We start from the raw sequence: 9,873 nt of genomic DNA, 5'->3' as shown, positions 1-9,873 counted from the left end.
GGCACAGGCTTGGCACCAGCTGGCTGATCACAAGGCCAAGTGCTGCGATGTTACCAGGGGAGAATGGCTCCTTCTGTCTTCCCTCATGATAAAATGAGTGCCCTTTAACAAAACTGTAGCTCAGGGCCTCTTTGGAAGGAATTGAAAACATGTAGCTACCCAGGAATGGAAAATATTTTTGGATAGGTATCACTGGCCAAATTTTGTTCCGCCAAAAATTCAAATGTTGAGGTCTTACCCCGCCTCCAGCCTCAGAACATGAGTGTATTTGTGTCAGGAGGTAACTGAGTTAAAATGGAAGCCGTTCATATAAGCAATGATTCAGTATGATGCTGCCCTTATGGGGAGAGGAGTTTAAGCCACAGATCGGCTGAGAGCGAAGGTGACGCAGGGACACAGGGAAAAGGTGAGAAGGTATGTGATAAGCAGGCAACTTTCTGCCACCTTCATCGGGGACTTCTCTGAAACTGTGAGCAAAGACATTCTGTCACAGCCTGGGGCTCTTTGTTCCGGCCCGAGGGACATGCATTGGGCCCTGTGATGCACTGCAGACCACAAACCACACCACCAGGCTTGGGTGGGGCCAGCAGGGAGGGTGCCACCTCCTTCCCGACCCTCCTAGGAAATGCTGTGAGGAGCCGGGGCTTTGGGCTGGCACTGAGTACTCCGATGGACCCATGAGGTCAGACGAGACTTCACCTTCCAGGCACCAGAGGCAGGCGACAGTGCTGTAACAGCAGGAACAGGGCTGAGGTCCAAGATCTGTGACTTGTGCAGCTCCTTGCCCTAGGCTGAGGCTCTGGGAGGCAGGAGAGGGAGTGGTCTTCCACAGGGCAGCGCCACACCCTGGGTGACACGTGTCCCCAGGACGCTCAGCGGATGGTGTCTCCGGGCAACATGGCGTCGCCCTGCTCTTTCCAGGTGAAGGCGAGGATTTGGGGCAGGGACACAAGCGCCTTCTCCACCTGGGCCACGCGCCAGCACCAGGGGGCTGAGGCCTGGGGCTCGTTCTGTAGCAGCAATTTAGGACATGCCCAGCCTGTGGCTCGTTGCCACCCTGTCCCACCAAGGCCGGGAGGTGACGCTGATCCAGACAGTGGCAGATTTAACAGGGACGAGAGTCAGCCCATGGTGGCTACTGTGACGGGCCCAGCGGGCCTGCTCTGCTCACCCACACGTGCACCACAGCCCAGACTGAGCGTGGGTCTGTCTGCTGTCACCCCTGCCACCCCTGGGTGAGGGGCCTTAGCAGGGCAGGACACACCAGCTCATCATTCATGCTGGTCGGGTGAGAATTCTTGGGGTGCAACAGGCATCAGAACCCCACATACCAGCAGCTGTCCCTGGGGGCTGTCACCCATTTGCCACCTGGCACGGACCCACCATGTGCCGCAGCATGCAGGGCTATGGAGGCCATGGGCAGGTGACTCTGAGCCTCGACAGGTGGCCCGTGCCTGTGCTCAGGAGGAAGAGGTACAAAGGAAGAGTGAAGGTCACATCCTCAGGTGGAGCCAGTCGCCTGGAACACAGAAGGCTGGAACCCGGAGGAGGGGACTCTGGATGCAGTCGGAACACAGCTCAAGGGGACAGGAAGCCGCTCAGCAGAGAAAGGGCGCAGGACTTCCGATATTTGAGCATCCTCATAGCAGGCTGGGAGCAAGCACACAAAGCCCGAGTAACCCCGAGAGACAGCGACTATGGGACAGCAGTGGGACAGAAGCCCAGGGTGACCAAGGAAGCTCCTGGGCACAGCAAACTGTTGCCCTCTGTGGCATGGCAAGTGTTGGCAGAGCCACCAGGAAATGTGGCAAACCACAGAAGCAGTGTTTGCCTGAGACGAGAAATCATCACCAAGGAAAACATCTAAACAAGCCCTCCAGCCTGACTGCTTTTAGTCCACCGGAAGTCACTAATTCGGAGCCAGTTGACCACTAGCAAGGCTGCAGACAGCACCCTACGGCTGGACTGTGCTCACAGTGGCCTGGGCCACTTCCCTGGGACCTGAAGGTTGCTTTTGCTGAGGATATGGACTCCTCTTCACTCGCCTGCAGAGATCTGAGGGGCCTGAAGTGGGGTGAAAGGCTTGGCGTCTGTCTTCATGGGTGTCCGTCCCCTTGCTGTCCTGGCCCTTGGACGCAGCTCTGCACACAGACGTGTCGATCATTTAGAGGTGGCCAAGTCTGTCAGGCAGGGTTAGCTTCGCTGATGCCCTCCGGAGCTGGTCTGTTTTCTCTTTCTCCGTCCCCTCTTTCTGCACCCATCCTGAGGTCCGTCTGCCATATCCAATGGTCCAGGGCCCAAGGCTGGGATGTATTCAGGACGAGGCATGAGCTACACAAATAGAGCATCCTCAAGGGTGAGCTGACACTGACCACCCGGTGGTCCAGGCCCATCACAGGCAGAAACAGAACCACACTGTGGCCATTTCCAGTGGGAATTTCCAGACTTTAGTCAACACAACACATGAAAACCTGCTCTCTCTCTTCCTCCAAGTCACAGCTTGGTCACTTCCTGACCATCTGCTGTCTCCCTTCAGCCAAAGCCCCAGTTTGGCTGAAGCCGCCTCCTGACAATAGAGCTTTGCTCTTGCAAGAAACACAAGGCGCCATCTCAATTCTGCCATCTCCGGGTCGAAAGACCCTGTTGTCTAGTACCATTTGGACTCAGGCAGGTCCCCAAGTCCCCAAGTCAGTGTGAGCACAGCCACCCAGGGCTCCCACCCAGCCATCGGCAAATCCTTTAAGAAGTACCTCTAGCATGCAGTGTCATGGACTCTGAGTGGGAGAAGCCGGGCAGAGAGGACCTTTTGTGTAATTCCACTTACGCAAAGTGGGAGATGAGACAAAGCCAATCTCTGGTGGTAGGAGCCTGAGCAGTTACTTCCTGTCGAGGTGTGAAGTGGGAGCTAGGCTGGGAAAGAAAAGAGAGTACTCTGGGGTAATGTAAATGTTTTCTGTCTTCGCTGGGGGGTGATTGCCTGGGTGTGAAACCTAATGAACAGAACACTTAATCTAAGCTGGGTGTGGGGTGCATACCAGGAATCCAAGCACTCTGAGAGGCTGAGGCAAGAGGATAGCAAGTTCAAGCCTAGCTAGGGCCACTTAGCAAGATCTTTTTTCAAAGAATAAAAAGGGCTGAGGATATAGCTCAGTGCAAAGGCCCTGAGTTCAATCTTCTAGTGTTGCAAAAAAAACTAAAAAATAAATCTATGCATTTTACTGATTTCAGTTAGGCCCCATAAAATTCACACATATACACACACACTCGCTCTTCAGAGCCTGCTGCAGTTGGCTCCCCACATCCATGGATTCAGCATCCATGGATTCCACAGACCTAGGACTGAAAATACTTGGGAAAAGGAATTGCATCTGCCCTAAACACATTTACATAGCAATTACAGCGCTTAGAGATCATAAGTAACAGATTGCTTAAAGTTCGCATGAGAATGGTAGGCTGTGTACAGAATGACTCTGGATAGAAAGGACCTGAGTGTCCGTGGATTCTGGTATCTGTGGGGGGCTTGGAGCACTGAGACAAAGCATTGTGAAGGTGTCTCTAAGCCGCAGCACAGGTCCAACCATAACCTGCCCACAGGAAGTACAGAGAGCATTCAGGGCACAGACGCCGAGTTCAAGCTGGTGGCACTGTGGCGACACCAGGGGCTGGGGAAGGAAGAGGACTGTGGCTGGAAGGACTCACGAGGCTTCCCATGAAAGACAGCACTCCGGCCAGACTTTTAAAGAGTTGAGCAGGAACACTCCAGGGAGAAGAAACAGCACACTAAAAGACAGAGTGGGGGCATGGCCTAAGACAAGAACAGTGAGGAATAATGGGGTCCATTAGCTGGCAGCGGAGGGCTTTGAGCAGGGACGTCAAGGGGATAACGCACCATCATACTCGGGCAGGGAGCCTGGAAGGTGGGGCCTGGCCTCTATCGCCCTCTCTTTGTTGCCCAAGATCGATCCCAAGGGCATTGGCACCAGCCAGGAGCAAGTCAGAAAGGCAGACTCTCCAGGACGTCAGAATCCACATTTAACAAGATCCTGGGAGAATTCTTATGCACATCAAAGTTTAAAAAGCTGTTATGTATGGGCAGGGACTTCTGAGCCAATCCTGTGCAACCAAACTTAGCACTGGAAGGCACGCGTGGTGTTGATGGGTGTGCAGGTTTCAAGGGTCCATTCTGGAGGGCTACAAAAGGCCAGCAAGCTCTCGGGGAAGGAGGGGCAAACAATCCAAGACAGCAATGCGGTCGCTGTGCACTTCAGATTGTAAGTAACAGATTTCAAGCTGGCCTCTGTTTAGTGACAGTGGGATCAATGCTCTTGTGCTGCAGTGAGAGGAAGCTGAGGTTATTTCACCTGAATAATTTATCATCCCCCAGCATTAGAAGTTGAAGGCTTGCCAACTCTTATTGAGTTCTTTCAAAAAGGTTACAGGATTTTTCTGTCCTTTCCGGGTTCCCCTTTAGGCTAGCTCTCCATATTCTATGGCTGACTTGGGCAAGACAAATTCTCCCTCTTTGGGTCTCCCTCTGGCCAGCACCATGATCCCAGCTTGTCACAATGCTGAAGCAAGGGACGAGGGGACTGTGGGCCAGTGTCACTCAGAGGCCACCACCCTCTACCTTGTCCCGGGGCCCAGACTGTGGGAATCTCGCTGCCCCTTCCCATTGAGTGACAGGGAAATGGCAGCAAGGAAGGAATGGTGGGCCATTCCAGTATGCTAAGAACTTAGGGAGGATGTGGAGGTCGGTGACTTCGGTTCCACCCAGACTTGTGGAGAGCTCAGGGGTGGGTCATGTGCTTCCACCCCCAAATCCGACCTCAGATCTCAAGAAAACCTGGTGGTGAGGGAAGGAGCCACGCACCGACAAAGCAACCCCAGAAAGGCAGAGGCCAGTTGCCCGGCGCTGCTGTCTAGTGCTAGGAGGATGCCTCCCTCCGTGGCTGGTACTGAGGAATATGGAACCCCAGCACTGCTGTGGGAAACCAGGCTGGCGTCAGGATAGCTGGGCCTGGGTGTCTCTCCTGGGTCCTCTTGCTCTTCCTTGTACAGCTGTAGGACCTTGGCGAATTCTGCAATCTCAGTCTTAGTCCTGCATCCTCACCATGTGGCTGGAGACAGGGTGGGACAGCAGCATTAACACCAGAGCCTGCCCAAGGGTCCTGGCTGCAAAGGAAACCCCTCAGCCCAGAGGGCCCCCATTAAATCCCACTTCCGGAGCCCCATTCTCCTTGTCCCAAGGAGCAAATGGGCCCTCGGCAGATCCAGAGCACTGAAGAGCACAGAAGGGAACTGAGCTTACTCTGAGTTCGTCCTTGGGGCTGGCTCACCTCCTCAGCTGGTCTGCAAGGCACACAGGCTTGGGACACTGCAGGATCAAACCCAGAGCTGGCTCAGGCCCACCTGCTGCCACCAGATGCCAGAACCCAGGCCAGGCCTACCCTTCCCCTCCCAGACTCTGCAGCAGTACCTCTCTCCTCATGGGTTCTGAGCCATCCGGGAGAGATTTCTGTGGCCCTCATTTGTACTGTTCCAATGGAATCTTTGCTGTTTCTCCAGAAAAGAGGGGAAGTAATTACTAGACTCCTCTACTTTCTGATATTTGGTAAGGTACTGTCCTGAACAACCTCTAAAGGTATTCCAGAGGTCAAGATCTGAGATTGGTTCAGAACTTTACTGATTGCCTGGCACTCATGAGAATGTGCAAAGAATACTTCCAGCATCAGCAAACTAATAATAGCAATAATAATGATAAGAATAAGAATAAAACTCTTCTAAGAATCTCAGAAATACAGTTTGAGAGGGATAAGATGGATGCAGAATTCCTAGTCATGCACTGATCCTCCTGCCTGTAAATTTATAATGCCGGTTTCCTATTTCTGTGTGTATCATTCACCTGTATTTATACAGTGGCTGTGCTTTCCTGGCTGAATCCATGGGGTTACAGCAGAACAGCCAGGGAGCACAGTCCCTGGCCTATGGTGCTTCCCTGGGAGCCTCTGTCCTTACAGTCCTCTCCTAAACTTTGGACTCCATCCCAGTCGGAGGAGTTCAAGTGGGCCAGTGTCTGGGTGACTCATTGCACCAGGGCTGCTCTGGGCTTGAACGTCAGTCAGTCAGCCGGAGCAGAGGCTCCTGTCTTCCCCCTGGGGCACAGGAAAGCTGGAAGAGCAAGCTGGGTCAGTCTCTTGGGCTCTGCCCACCTCACTAATGGCTGGGTGGGACCTAGGCTGAGTCTCATCAGTTCTCTAACTGTAGAACGGCTTTGCTGGAGGGCTTTAGCAACTGGAGCCTTGAGCAGTGCCCTGTTTGAGAGCTTGTGCAGTGGGTGTCCAGCCAATGGTGGTGATGACTGCTCTTCCTGTCTGTGGGATTGTGAGTGGGACCGTTCTGAATGTGCGGTGAGGATGTGGGTTCATTGCTTCTGGTTTTCCTGATAAGCACGGATGTATGTAACTGGCCCCATCCTTAACCCGCACATTCACATTTCTTCCCTGGCCTTCTGGTCTACCTGAGGTGAACAGCTTGCCTTCCTTGTTCAAGAACAGTTTCCTATCTATTTATACTATGAAATGTTCAGTCATAAAGAAAAGTTGAAGGAATTTCATAATGCATACTCACACGCTAATCACCTAGACTTTACTATTAATATTTTAGTATCTTTATAACATTTATCTATTTATTCATCTCTCCACCCATCCATCAGTACATTTAAAATTTCTAATGCTTCTTTTTCTTTTGAAGTAAATTTCACAGTCATTGCAATACTCACATCTTTAAGATCATGGTTGGTTCAGTTTTGAGAGCTGCCTAAATTTGCAGGATCTAAGCCTCTTACTAAGGCATAGATTATTACTTTAATTCCAAGAATTCCCCTTAGGCCCTTTCATTCCTAACTCCTAATACTCCTCCTTTCCCAGGAGTACCACTGATCTGATTTTTCTTTCTATTATAATTTTCTTTCATTTTTTTGTTGGACATTTCTCTTTCTTTATGTATTCATTTAGCTTACTCTAGAATTTCAAATAAATGCAACTATACTATATTACAGTATTATAGTAATTATTTTCTTCTTTGTTTGTCTTTCACTTAGCATGTTTTTGAGATTCAGTCACATTTTATCAGTAGTCTCTTCCTTTTTTATTACCAAGAAAGGTTGTATTGTATGGATGTACTACAGTTTGCATATCCACATACCTACTGATGAACATCTAGGAATTTCTAGTTTGGGATACTATAAGCATGAACATTCATTTTGTTGGCATGTATCTCATTTCTCTTAGATAAATGCCTAAAATGGAAATGCTGAGCCACAGGATAAGTGTGTGGTTAGTCTTACAAGAAATTGGGAAACACTGAAAATATATGGGATCCAGCTATTCCATGTCTTCACCAGCACTTGGTAGTGTTGGTGTTTTTAATTTAATTTAGTTTTTTCCCCTGGTACCAGAAATCTAATTTGGGACCTTGTGTTTGCCAGGTAGGTGTGGCACCATTGAGCTAAATCCCCAGCCTTCATGTTTTTAATTTTCACCTTTCTAGGGATTGTGTAGTAGTTGTATCTTTTTGTTTTAATTATTTGCATCTCTGATGACTGATGGTATTGAGCAATTTTCCAAGTATCTATTTGCATATCTTCCTTATAAATTATCTGATCATATCCTTTGGCCTTTTTCCAATTGGGCTTTTTACTATTCAGTTTCAGGGGTCTTTTTAAAAAAATGAATTCTAGATATTAGTCTTTAGTTTTGTAAATGTTTTATCTAAGTCGCTTCAGCAGCACATATACTAAAAATGTTTTATCTAAGTCTTCAACAGACACTTGTTGAACAAAAATTTTTGAAAAAATCTATTAAATGTTGTCTTTTATGTACATATATGTATATTGTACTGGGGATTGAACTTGGGACCTTGTTTTTGCAAAGTAAGCAGCAGAACTACTGAGCTAAATCCCTGGCCCAGGAAAATGTTTTTTAAACAAGAAATATAAAATATCCATAAAAGGGCCTGGGATTTAGCTCAGTGGTTCCGCCGCCTGTCTCACCATCACAAGGACCCCAGTTTGATCCCCGGTACCAAAAATATAAATATAAAAAACATTTTCCTATGCTGGAGTCCTAAAGACATGTTTTCCTTAAAAGCTTCATTATATTTACATTTGCATTATGTTTCAATTTATGCCCCATCTCAAGTAACATTCTCTGTACAGAGTGAGGTAGCTGTTGAGGTTCATTTCTATGTGAGACTTCTACACTAGTTGTTAAGAGGTTTTCTGCTTTTTTATTGCCTTTCTTTGGCACCGTTGTCAAAAATCGAATGAAATTTTGCTTCTGGCCAAGATCATGTGACAGGGACCAAATTTATTACTCAGCCTGAAAGCACTGGACACCTGGAGAAATATCTGTGAAACAATGGTAGGCTTGGAAAGTCCCACCTGTGAGAGAAGAATGCACAGCAGTGCCCACGCTGGAGAGACTCCCGCTGTAACCCAGGGACGGGAGACCCACATGGAACCTGGCAGCTTCCTGGGGCTGAGGAATCCAGGGGAGCATTCAAGAGGCAGCGACAGCCAGAGGCACCAGGGCAGGAAGCAGAGGGGCTGGAGAAGGCCCTGATGTGATCAGGAAGTGGACGCTGCACTTCCCTTTGCTGGAGTCCATTTAGTCAGCCTTAGCTGAGTTTGGGGTTGTTGTTCTGGTTTCCCTTGGGCACATAGACTTCATCCCCTTTGGCTCGGCCCCTGTCACCGGTGCCCACTTTGAGGCCTGTGCTGTCCCAGGGCCTTCTGGTTGTTCCTCTTCCACCTCTGCCAGGGCCCCTAGCCAATCCTCTCTGGGCTGTGGGACATGGGCTTCTCTGCTGTCCACGGCCTGTCCTGCCTGGTGTTCACTCCAGGCTTCTCCCGGGCGCCCCTTGGAGACCCTTCAGAAAGAGCTGGCATGTGTATACAGAAAGACACCCCATCCTGGGGTCCTGGGTTTTCAGTTACTCTGAATTATTGTGCTTTGGTCACATTTAGGAATTTATTAAAATATTAGGATTTCCCAAATAAAAAACCCAATCACAAACTGGGCAAGTGAAATGAATAGACCCCTCTCTGAAGAAGTTTAAAGATACATGAAAAACATCGAGCATCTCTGGTCATCAGAGAAATGCAAATTAAAACAGCACTGAGATTCTACCTTACCACAGAAAGAATGACCGTCGACAAGAAACCAAACAATAACAAGTGCTGGTGAGGATGTGGGGTAAAAGGGAAGCCTTCTCCACTGGTGGTGGGAGTGTAAACTAGTACAACTGCTGTGGAAATCTGTGTGGAGACTCCTCAAAACTGCAACTAGAAATTCCATTTGATGCAGCGATTCCCTTTGTAGATATCTTCCCAGAGGCTTCAAGATGTCACATTACAGCGATCCACACATACCCATGTTTATAGAAGCACAATTCAGTGTAGTTAAATCTTAGAAGTGGACTGTATGTCCACTGGCCGATGAACAGATAAAGAAAATGTGGTATTTAGATACAGTGGAGCACTACTGTGCCCTAAAGGAGGATAAACTTGAATCATCCGTAGGAAAATGAATGCACCTCGAGACTACAATGTGAAGTGAGATAAATCAGACACACGTGCTTAAGGATCACGTGGTTTCTCTTACATGAAAAACCCATATCATAAATACATTAAAGAACAAAACAAAACATAGATAATAGATAATAAGAAATAGTAAGACCGATCTTTTGCAAATGGGAAGGTGACTGAGATACGAAAAGCTTGAGATGTGTTACATGTATGAACCAAGTCCACACTAGGAATGCAACCAGCATGTACCACAGCCATGTACTAATAATTTTTTAAAAAGGGGTGGT

The sequence above is a fragment of the Fukomys damarensis genome, unplaced genomic scaffold (assembly GCF_012274545.1).
Source record: "Fukomys damarensis isolate Sample0158 unplaced genomic scaffold, DMR_v1.0_HiC HiC_scaffold_30, whole genome shotgun sequence".
Lineage (NCBI taxonomy): Eukaryota > Metazoa > Chordata > Mammalia > Rodentia > Bathyergidae > Fukomys > Fukomys damarensis.
Note: the sequence above shows the minus strand (reverse complement) of the source record.